Here is a 12,661-nt window from a genome sequence, read left to right on the forward strand (position 1 = left end):
GTATAAAAACCATGGGACCACGCAGCCGTCATACCGCTCAGGAAGGAGATGCGTTCTGTCTCCTAGAGATGAACGTACTTTGGTTTGAAAAGTGCAAATCAATCTCAGAACAACAGCAAATAGAACTGTTTGATCATAATGACCATCGTTATGTTTGGAAGAAAAACGGTGAGGCTCGCAAACCGAAGAACACCATCCCAACCATGAAGCACAGGGGTGGCAGCATCATGTTGTGGGGCTGCTTTGCTGCACGAGGGACTGGTGCACGTCACAAAATAGATGTCATCATGATAAATGAAAATTATGTGGATATATTGAAGCTACATCTCAAAACATCACTCAGGAAGTTAAAGCTTGGTCGCAAATGGGTCTTCCAAATGGACAATGACCCCAAGCATACTTCCAAAGTTGTGGCAAAATTGCTTACGGACAACAAAGTCAAGGTATTGGATTGGCCATCACGAAGGCCTGACCTCAATCCTATAGAAAATGTGTGGGTAAAACTGAAAAAGTGTGTGCGAGCAAGGAGGCCTACAAACCTGACTCAGTTACACCAGCTCTGGCAAGAGGAATGGGCCAAAATTCACCCAACTTATTGTGGGAAGCTTGTGGAAGGCGACCTGAAATGTTTGACCCAAGTTAAACAATTTAAAGGCAATGCTACCAAATACTAATTGAGTGTATGTAAACTTCTGACCCACTGGGAATGTGATGAAAGAAATAAAAGCTGAAATAAATCATTATCTTTATCATACTGCTAAAGCAACACTCGAGTGGTGTAAGGAGAAACATTTAAATGTCTTGGAATGGCCTCGTCAAAGTCCAGACCTCAATCCAATTGAGAATCTGTGGTATGACTTAAAGATTGCTGTATACCAGCGGAACCCATCCAACTTGAAGGAGCTGGAGCAGTTTTGCCTTGAAGAATGAGCAAAAAACCCAGTGTCTAGATGTGCCAAGCTTATAGAGACATACCCTAAGAGACTTGCAGCTGTAATTGCTGCAAAGGGTGGCTCTACAGAGTATTGACTTTGCAGGGGTATATAGTTATGCACGCTCAAGTCCTCTGTTTTTTGTGTTATTTCTTGTTCCACAATAAAAAATATTTTGCATCTTCAAAGTGAAGGGCAGGTTGTATAAATCAAATGATACAACCCCCCCCCAAAAAAAATCTACTTTAATTCCAGTTTGTAAGGCAACAAAATAGGACAAATTCCACGGGGGTGAATACCTTCACAAGCCACTGTATATGGTATATGCACGAATTCCATCAAAATTCCAGGGGGAAATTACAAAAAAAAAAAACATTAAATATTTTAACGTTGCCAAGTATACAAAACAAATATCTCAAGAACAGCAGAGTGAATCAGTGGATCTCTGAAATCAAGAATGTGTTAGTGTTGGACATCTCCACACACCGTAGACCCTGGTTCTATATACCGTAGGTTCTTTGTCCAGGATAGGAGTGTGCAGAGGAGGGTAGTCCTGGTAACACCTGACCTCCCTCTAACTACCAGAAGGAGGTCACAACATCCAGGACCTCAACACTGATGAGTCAGGCCATGCCTGAGTGGGCACCGTACATATATACTACACACACAATGAAAAGCCCTTCACTGTTCAAAACACAGATACGCACGCACACCAAAGCATTATCCACCCCAGAGCAAACTTCCCCTGAGAGTCTATTTCTCCATGTCTGTCATCCAGCTCCTGTGGGTGCAGCAATATGCTCCCCTGTTGGGGTGTGTATGTCTGAAATAATAATATCCACACTTTCAATCCACTTCAGTTCGGCTTCAGTGAAGCTTGTGCTGCTGCCTCAGTCTCATTGAGGGGATTGGAGCCTTCAACCAAAAGGGGGAGCTATAATGCGTTATTGTCCAGATGTGAGTTATCCTCCCTCCTGCTTCTGTAGGGGAGGCGTGGAGGCCCACCTGAGGACAGGACACACACAGAGGAGCTGTCAGTTTACTCTTTATCTCAGCACACATTCATTATAGACAAACAGCACCACGGAGGAGGAATGCAACCTCAACAATTCTGTGCAATTTCACTACAGACAAAACACCTTGTCAGCACTATAATAAGTTGTTCATTATAAACATGTCAGTTCCAGTCAACTTTTCTCTCCAGTCCACCTTCATTATACCCAGTCTTGTACTGTGTTGTAAGTGTGGTGTGTGTGTTGGGGAGTCACTATTACCTTCCTGACAGGTGAGTCCGATCCAGCTATTGAGACAGGTGCAGCGGCCGTTCCGATGGTCACAATAAGCCCCGTTGTCACACTCACACCTCTCTGTGCAGTCTGGCCCATAGCGGTTTGCTTTGCAGTCTGACAATAAACACACATGCAGGTAAGACAGACACAAGAATATAATTGGAAATAGGCTCAGATGGGGAATATTGGGTTGGCACTTGCTGCACTACCATCACACCGAATTTACTGAATGCTTCCAATTAAACATACAGTATTACTGGCTCTTACCAATGTCACATCTGGGTCCAGTCTTCCCTGAGGTGCACAGACACCTGCCACTCACAGGGTCACAGGGTGTGCCCTCCACACAGTCACATGATTTGGCACAGTTCACACCAAACCTGCCCTGGTGACACTCTGAAAGTTGACATGATGGAGAGCAACAACATATTTAGTCTTTCTTCTATAGATCCTGCAATTGGTGGTTGATCGTACATAGTATGAGGTCAGTTATGTGGCAGATGTCTCACCTCTGTGGCAGCGGGAGCTGTGGTACCCAGGGGGACACACACAGAGGCCTGTGGAGGGGTGGCAGGAAGCCCCATTCAGACAGTCACACTGGAGCTGGCACAGAGGGCCATGGAGACCAGGGGGGCATGCTGAGGACAGGCACAGGACACTTTTGATAGAGGATGCAATGCCAGTGGCTTTCACTGTTCTGACTGAGTGCTGACGTGTGTGTCACTCACCATTTTCACACTGACGTCCGTAGTATCCTGGGATACACAGGCAGCTTCCTGTCAATCTGTCACAGGTTCCGTTGTTCCGGCAGTCACACTTCAGCTGGCAGTTAGCTCCAAAAGTCCCTGGAGGACATTCTATCACACAAGCAGACAGACACGGTGAGACAGCAGTTAAACCCATCTCATCTCCTGGATGAGTTAGCCATTTCGTATGATTTTGCATAGGTGTACTTATTGTACAGTATCGCTCACCTGTATCACAGTGAGGCCCGGTCCAGCCCAGACCACAGATACAGCTTCCAGAGACAGAGTCACACAGTCCTCCGTTACTGCAGTTACAGTGCTGAGCACAGTCCCCTCCAAACCATCCAGGAGCACAGCCTGCCAATACACAGAAACTACACATTACAAACACACACATATTACAAAAATCTCTTTACCTTATAGACAGACAGAGACGCAAACAATCATATTGGTGTTGTAAAAATAATTCCGCACTGTGATCTGTTCAACTCGATTCAGTAGGAACCGTACCTTGTCCACAGTCCTCTCCTCTTTGTCCAGAACTGCAGTGACATATACCAGTGACAGGATCATTCTGTGCCCCCTCTCCACACAGCACCACGCGGGCACAATCATGCCCATAACGTCCCGCTAGGCATGCTGTAAAAAGAGTACAGGGCATTAGGGACCATAGTGTTAATGCAGATACTATGCTATTACTGCATATACATAAAGTGATTTAAAAAGCTGAGTATGAACTCACTGATGTTGCAGTGTGCTCCGATGAACCCTGCTGTACATTCACAGGTGCCAGTGGTGGAGCTGCACTTCCCCCCATTTTGACACTGACACTCTCGTTCGCAGTTGGGACCATACCGACCTTCCACACACCCTAGGAGCCAAAACAAAGCATTTGACCAACACACTAAAAGAGAGAAAAAAAATACTAAAATATTCCCTAGACCAATGACATCCCCTATGGAAGGTTATGAAGGTGTCATTACCAACAGAGGGTAAAGTAAGTAAGTGCACGAGCCTTGGCGTGTGTGAGCCGGAACTACTCAAAGGAGCCTATCTCCCGTTTCTGTAGTGTGAGGTAGCTTGCTGTACAAGTACACGATTGGAGGCTCCTCAGAGGAGGAAGGGGAGGACCATCCTCCTCAGTGAATTTCATAAAAATGTCAATTGTAGAACATTTAAGTTATCCCTTTTAGATAAAATTATACTAAATATAATCATGTCACCAAATAACTGATTAAAACACAATATTCAGTAGCAAGGTCTACAGTAGCCTCAGCAGCACTCTGTAGGGTAGCACCATGGTGTAGCCAGAGGACAGCTAGCTTCTGTCCTCCTCTGGGTACATTGTCTTCAATACAAAACCTAGTAGGCTCTTGTTTCTCACCCCCTTCCAAAGACTTACACGGTAATTATGATAACTTCCGGAGGACGTCTTCCAACCTATCAGAGCTCTTGCAGCATGACATGTCATGTTGTCCACCCAATCAAAATGAATCATAAACTACAGCTCGCTAGCACTGCAATGTATAAAATGTGTTGAGTAGTTGAATCAAAGAGAGAAAGACAATAGTTGAACAGAATTGAACAAATTAATTTCTTCCAAAATGAAGGTGAAGCAAGAGAGAAATAGAGATTGTCATTTTTTTTTCCATTTCAGTTTCACTTACTTAGCTAGCAAATGCATCTAGCTAGTTTAGCCTACATAAAAGACCCTGCTCAAAGAGAGGGATGCTATGTTAGCCAGCCGGCTATGGCTTTCCAACACAACACTGGAACTCTTCCAAGTCAAGGTATACTTTTGGTATCACAAATGTATTGCCACCGGGGCCCGCCAGTGTAACTGCTTACTGACTCTACACTCTAACGTTACCGCATGATTGTAGCAGGCTTACTAACGTGTTAGTTCTATTAATTATGCTGACTATGATGTTACTTTAGCTAATATGGTGACAACGATGTAGGCTGTTTGTAGAGGTTTGGCATGGAAAGGTTTTTTCTCCTGGTCACATACAGCTGATGTGTTGTGTGTTGAAGTCCACAAGCGAAGGGAAGAGCAGGAATACAACGTGGCTGTTTAGAGAGTGAACTCTTTTACGTGTGATCAGGGGAGTATTCATTCCGACGATTCTGTTTCTTAAAAGGAAGCAAACACGGGCATAAACATACTTGATTTTTTACCTTTATTTAACAAGGCAAGTCAGTTAAGAACAAATTCTTATTTTCAATGACGGCCTAGGAAGAGTGGGTTAACTGCCTGTTCAGGGGCAGAACGACAGATGTGTACCTTGTCAGCTCGGAGGGTTTGAACTTGCAAACTTCCGGTTACTAATCCAACGCTCTAACCACTAGGCTACCCTGCTGCCCCAATTTGTCCAATAGAACCTATTGTTTGCAACTGTTGGACTAATGATTACACCCTATATCAGCTAAATGCAGGCAGGATTATGCAGGGCGGTATTGAATGTCACTGTCTGGCACCTCAAATTTGTCTCTCAACGTGTGTGCACCTTAATTCTCTTTGATTGGGTGGACAACATGACAGTTCATGCTACAAGAGGGGGCTGTAGTTTCTGGGGGCTCCCAGGTGGTGCAGCAGTCTAAGACACTGCATCTCAGTGCTAGAGGTGTCACTACAGACCCTGGTTCGATTCCAGTCTGTATCACAACCGTCCATGATTGGGAGTCCCATAGGGTGGCGCACAATTGGCCCAGAGTCTTCGGGGTAGGCCATCATTGTAAATGAGAATTTGTTCTTAACTGACTTGCCTAGTTGAAAAAAATGTACCTTAATGCCTAGAGACACATCAGGTCCCTTTTTTCAGTGTTTGGTATGACTTGACCAGGGATCAAACTCCCAACCTTCCAATCTCAGGGTGGATACTCTAACAACAAGGCCTCTGAGTTGACCAGCAGAGGGTGGTAGTGTATAATATACATACCCTGGTTACATTTTGGACCATGGAAGCCTGGGGCGCAGTAACAAAACCCAGTCACTGGGTGGCAGAGCTGGTTGGTCTCAGAACACTGGCACACCTGGTTACAGTTTAGCCCATATGTCCCTGATAGACAGGCTGGTGGGGTAGACAGACAGACAGACAGACAGACAGACAGACAGACAGAGGTAAGCAACATGAAAAAGGAGACATTACAGCTGAAAGTCCAGATTGACAGAGAGGAGAAGAGCTGAGAGGGTAGTACAGTCCTCACTTTGTTCACAGCCATTGCCAGTGAATCCAGGGGGACAGCCACACTCCCCAGAGACATGGTGACAGGAAGTACCCTGGGGACAGGTGCAGCGTTGCACACAGCCCTTGCCATGGGTACCAGGAAGACAGGCTGGAGGTGAAAAGGAGTGGCAGTAAAAACCCTGAACATGTATGGCTGAAACTCCTTTCAGTGATAACCAGTGTGCAACAGGCTATGACAATATAAAAAGTTGTTGTCATTAAAACTAGGCTACCTTTGTCACAAAGGGGTCCCCTCCAACCCGGTGGACACAGGCAGTGCCCGGTGACGTGGTGACAGGGGGCTTTATTTTCACACTGACAGCTCTCTTCACAGCTAGCTCCAAACAGGCCTGACCCACAGGCTGAGGGGGAGGAAAACGAGAGAGGAGGAACTCAGAGACTGGATGAGAGAACATTCACTCACAAGAGGGTGCTGTGTTCACTGCTGTGTTCACTGCACCCAACATTGATGATCACAAAGACAGTAAATGTCCGCTTCTCTGTCTCTCTCTCTCACCTTTTTCACAGCGCTTTCCGACCCAGCCAGGACTACAGGTGCACTTGCCCGTCTGTTTGTCACACTGTCCCCCGTTCGCACACTGACACTGCTGCTGGCAGTCGGCCCCAAACTGCTCCGCTCCACACTCTGTAACGTCAACACACCATCCTGACATCACATCAGAGCAGTGAAACCAACCACAGGCTAACAGGGAAACCTATAGTATTTCTGCTGAGGACAGCAATACCTTCTCCAAACCCGGTGGTTTGACCTAGCAGAAAGTTGGCTCAAGGAAGTGATAACTAGCCACAGAGTGGAGTTGCTAGATAACACAGCAGCCGCATTAGAGGTTTCCTGTGCCTGGAGTGGAATAAGGGGCCTGGGGCTGAGTTTGGCATGGACGACCCATGGAAAGGTTTATATGGGTGCTATGGGAGGATAGTGTGTGATGTAGAGTAGAGTAGGGTGGTGAAATAGAGCCTCTGCGTTGGGTCTAGAGTGAGATGTTTACAGGGCAGACAGGAGACTGTGAGGTCTAGCAGACTGTCTGCGGTCTGAGGAGCAGCTCTGTGTCACACACACTGCCAGGGAACAGCACCAGGCAAAAACAAATGAGCTAAACCAGGACAAATTAGGATGGAGACTCATTTGTTTCCAGAATACAGTAAAACAAACCACAAGGCCAATGTTCTAAATGGTTTCTACCATTTCAGGTAATGCTATTCTTAGGCATGTCTGTCCAGACGACTCCAGACAGAGCCTTGATGCTTTTCCATAGCCTGCATTTCTAGTAACTGACTGGTACTGAATGGGGAACAATTATCTTGACTGGATAAATGCTTTAGGTCAACAGTCAAAGAACATGATATTATATGGTAGTAAGGCATGAGTATGGTGACTTAGGGTCATGGTGACTCCATGGCTGTTTCAGTACCACTCACCTAGCTCACAGGCTGCGCCCATCCACCCGCTGGCACACATACACTGCCCACTGATTCGGTCACACGTGGCTCCATTCTGGCACAGGCAACGCTGGCAGCAGTCTGTTCCATAGAAGCCTACTGGGCATTCTAGGGGGGAAAATGGTAGACCCATGTTCATTACTTTATAGCCCTACAAATATTTACAAATATATACAGGACACATGCAATGTATTGTGGATACATGCAATGTATTGTGGATAGTAAGATAGGAGTAGTGATCTGATCCTATTCTCCCTGTCCACACTCACCCTGTAAGCAGCTTGGCCCTGTCCAGCCTGGTGTACACACACACTGCCCGCTCGCCGGGTGGCAGCTACCATTGTTATGGCAACCGCAGGTTTGGCTGCAGCTCTCCCCGTAGAAACCAGCCTGGCATGCTGCAAGAAAAAGATAAGAAACTGTTTACTTCTAAAGAACAAATCATATCAATGTTAAACACATATCTGATATGACATGTTTTATATTGTAGGCTGTCTGAAGTGTGGGAAGTCCAATACTAACTCAGGTTGCAGGTAGGACCAATCCACCCTGCAGGACACACACACACCCCAGTGACATGGCTGCAGTGACCTCCGTTCACACACACACACTTCTCCTGGCAGTCCAACCCATAGAAGCCCTGGGGACAGGCTAAAACACACACACACACACACACACACACACACACACACACACACACACACACACACACACACACACACACACACACACACACACACACACACACACACACACACACACACACACACACAGAGAGCCTTTACTTCTCAGCAAACAATAAAGCATATCAATCCACAATGTTAATAACTCAATGATTCCTATAGGCTAATTGAACATAATTACAGATACAGTTCAGTCTATGGATACTATTTATAGTTTGGGTTCTGGATAAGGTTTAGAGAGATCTTGGGAGGTTCTCTTACGTTTCTCACAGAAGGTTCCAGTCCAGCCCACCAGACAGGTGCAGGCTCCGCTCACATGGTCACATGTCCCCTTGTTGTCACACTGACAGTGATGCAGACAGCCTAGCCCAAAATAGCCCGCTGGACACTCTGAGACACAGATTAACACAAGTACAGTAGGGAGTGATAGGTGTGTGTTCTGAGATAGTCTGCTAGTACTAAGACTAGACTGAAAGGAAACAACCCACAAACACCTGATATCAGATATTTTGGTTGAGGACTCTGACACACATACTGTCATAGCATTGTGTCCCGGTGTAGCCGGCCTCACAGTTACACTGGCCCGTCGCCGCATCACAGCTCCCATCACCATCCTTACAGTCACATTTCTCAGCACAGTCCACCCCCCAGTGCCTGGCATCACAGGCTGCCATGGAAACAAACAAACAGGAGACATTTTAATTTAACAGTTTACATTCAGTGAGCATAAGCTATATTTATTTATTTTGTATTCCTTCGAGACTGTGTTCAATGCCACACCCACTCTACCTTTCCTGCAGTTGTGTCCAGCCCAGCCAGGGGCACAGGTGCAACGGCCCGTGACAGGGTGGCAGCGCCCGCTGTTTTCACACAGGCAGCGCAGCTGGCATCCAACACCAAACCGTCCCGTCGGACATGCTACAGCACACAAACATACTGTATGATAGCACTGTGAGCCAAAGAGTCACGCATACTCTACATACTGTGAATACACATATTGGAATACCGTACGGTAAGTTCCCATGACACTGGTCGAAATGACATGCGAGCATCTGACGGCATTTAACAAGAAAACCGCTGGTTACACAAGAATAACATTTTCCTTCTCTGTGAAAACACGGCTGATGAAAACAGTGTTTATGACCTGTCTGTGCCTCAGACGGAGGGGAATGTGGCGTGGTTGATGTTTTAATGACCCACAACAAGCTCATCAATCTTTTAACGTCTCTTTCTAAAAATTAAACCACAACTACCACAATAATCTTTGATCACAGTTCTTCCATTGACTCACTCATACTCACAGTTCTTCCATTGACTCACTCATACTCACAGTTCTTCCATGGACTCACTCATACTCACAGTTCTTCCATTGACTCACTCATACTCACAGTTCTGACAGAGCCTGCCCATGTACCCAGGAGGGCAGGAACACGTCCCGTTGTGTTTGTCACACACTCCTCCATTCTCACAGGCTGGACAGGCCTCACGGCATCCCGCACCCCAGAAGCCCTTCACACACACTATAGCACAAATAAAGAGTATGAGTTAGCGTCATCATCAATATATCACAATGTTTTGACTTAGTTGTCGGGTGACATGATAAAATAAACTCAACTTAATGATCCGATTGTTCTCTTACCATTCTCACAGTGTTTTCCTGATGTTCCTGCAGGACACTGGCACTGGCCACTCACTCTGTCACATGGAGCCCCTGAGCAGTCACAGGCCTGAGTGCAACTTCGCCCAAACCTCCCCTCTGGACAGTCTAAAGGAGAGGACGGAGAGACAATGGTAGTCTTACTAAGAGAGGCTGCATACGATATTCCTACATAGTGACCCCTTGACGTCAGAGAATTATGCCCCTCCCATATGACCAACAGGACAACCTACCTTGATCACAGTTGTCTCCACGGCGACCAACCGGGCACAGGCGTTGGCACTGCCCGGTCACATGATCACAAGACACTCTGAGCGGGCACTCACATTTGTTCTCACAGCCTGGACCAAACGTGCCTGGGTCACACTCTGAGGAGGGGGCGGAGGAGAGGAAAGTTAGACACATAAATCCCTACAAAAGGGCTGCATCCACAGCTACAGCACAGTGTGTGATGTAAAGGGCTGCATCCACAGCTACAGAACAGTGTGTGATGTAAAGGGCTGCATCCACCGCTACAGAACAGTGTGTGATGTAAAGGGCTGCATCCACAGCTACAGAACAGTGTGTGTGCATCCACAGCTACAGAACAGTGTGTGATGGGCTGCATCCACAGCTACAGAACAGTGTGTGATGTAAAGGGCTGCATCCACAGCTACAGAACAGTGTGTGTGTGCTTGTACAGAACAAGGGCTGCATCCACAGCTACAGAACAGTGTGTGATGTAAAAGGCTGCATCCACAGCTACAGAACAGTGTGTGATGTAAAGGGCTGCATCCACAGCTACAGAACAGTGTGTGATGTAAAGGGCTGCATCCACAGCTACAGAACAGTGTGTGATGTAAAGGGCTGCATCCACAGCTACAGAACAGTGTGTGATGTAAAGGGCTGCATCCACAGCTACAGAACAGTGTGTGATGTAAAGGGCTGCATCCACAGCTACAGAACAGTGTGTGATGTAAAGGGCTGCATCCACAGCTACAGAACAGTGTGTGATGTAAAGGGCTGCATCCACAGCTACAGAACAGTGTGTGATGTAAAGGGCTGCATCCACAGCTACAGAACAGTGTGTGATGTAAAGGGCTGCATCCACAGCTACAGAACAGTGTGTGATGTAAAGGGCTGCATCCACAGCTACAGAACAGTGTGTGATGTCAAGGGCTGCATCCACAGCTACAGAACAGTGTGTGATGTAAAGGGCTGCATCCACAGCTACAGAACAGTGTGTGATGTAAAGGGCTGCATCCACAGCTACAGAACAGTGTGTGACAGGGCTGCATCCACAGAACAGTGTGTGATGTAAAGGGCTGCATCCACAGCTACAGAACAGTGTGTGATGTAAAGCATCCACAGCTACAGAACAGTGTGTGATGTCAAGGGCTGCATCCACAGCTACAGAACAGTGTGTGATGTAAAGGGCTGCATCCACAGCTACAGAACAGTGTGTGATGTAAGAAGATGATCATAACTTTTTCCTGCCACTAACCTTCCCTGCACGCGTTGCCTTGCCAACCGGGCTTGCAGACGCAGGTGCCGTGGCGACGGTGACACTCCAGAGTGTTCTGCTGGACACACTCACACTCCTCTGAACAGCCCGGTCCAAAGGCCCACTTGGGACACACTGGATAGGGAAGGAGATAACATGAAAAATATTGAATAAGACCTGAATGTTATCGATATACACTGAGTATACAAAACATGCTCTTTCCATGACATTTACTGACCAAGTTAATCCAGGTGAAAGCTATGATCCCTTATTGATGTCACCTGTTAAATCCACTTCAAGCAATCAATCAAATGTATTTATCAGCTGATGTCACAAAGGGCTGTAGAGAAACCCAGCCTAAAACCCCAAACAGCAAGCAATGCAGATGTAGAAGCATGGTGGCTAGGAAAAACTCACTAGAAGGGCCGGAACCTAGGAAGAAACCGAGAGAAGAACTATGACTGGTGGCCAGTCCTCTTCTGCCTGTGCCAGGTGAATATTATAACAGAACATGGCCAAGATGTTCAAATGTTCATAGATGACTAGCAGGATGTAGATGAAGGGGAGGAGACAGGTTAAAGAAGGATTTTTAAGCCTTGAGACAATTGAGACATGGATTGTGTATGTGTGCCATTCAGAGGGTGAATGGGCAAGACAAAAGATTTAAGTGCCTATGAACGGGGTATGGCAGTAGTTGCCAGGCGCATCGGCTTGTGTCAAGAACTTCAACACTGCCGGGTTTTTCACGCTCAACACTTGCATTGGAGTCAACATGGGCCAGCATCCCTGTGGAACGCTTTCAACACTTCGCAGAGTTCATGCTCAGATGAATTGATGCTGTTCAGAGGGAAAAAGGAGGTGTGCAACTCAATATTAGGAAGGTGTTGTGAATGTTTTGTACACTCAGTGTAGGTAGAGATTAGAGGTGAGGGGTCAGCAGTGTGAGTGACTCACGTAGATGGCAGAACCTCCCGTAGAGTCCAGGGTCACACAGACAGGCTCCGTAGGTGCGGTGGCAGCATCCGTTATTGGCACAGTTGCACTTCTTATTGCACTGTTTCCCATAGAAGCCCTTAGGACAGCCTACAGACAAAAATATATTGTTATCAGGCAACTGAACGTTTCAATAGCGTGTGAATAACTGAGAATGTTTTTTGTATGTACAGTATCTGTTAGCCAGTAG

At 46.6% G+C, this 12,661-nt stretch overlaps 1 pseudogene; it reads right to left on the bottom strand.

Annotated features, from left to right (window-relative positions):
- Positions 1-885: 885 nt before the first annotated feature.
- LOC124004176 overlaps positions 886-12,661 on the bottom strand; it is a 101,518-nt pseudogene continuing 89,742 nt past the window's right edge.

Source organism: Oncorhynchus gorbuscha, linkage group LG18, assembly GCF_021184085.1.
Source record: "Oncorhynchus gorbuscha isolate QuinsamMale2020 ecotype Even-year linkage group LG18, OgorEven_v1.0, whole genome shotgun sequence".
Classification (NCBI taxonomy): domain Eukaryota; kingdom Metazoa; phylum Chordata; class Actinopteri; order Salmoniformes; family Salmonidae; genus Oncorhynchus; species Oncorhynchus gorbuscha.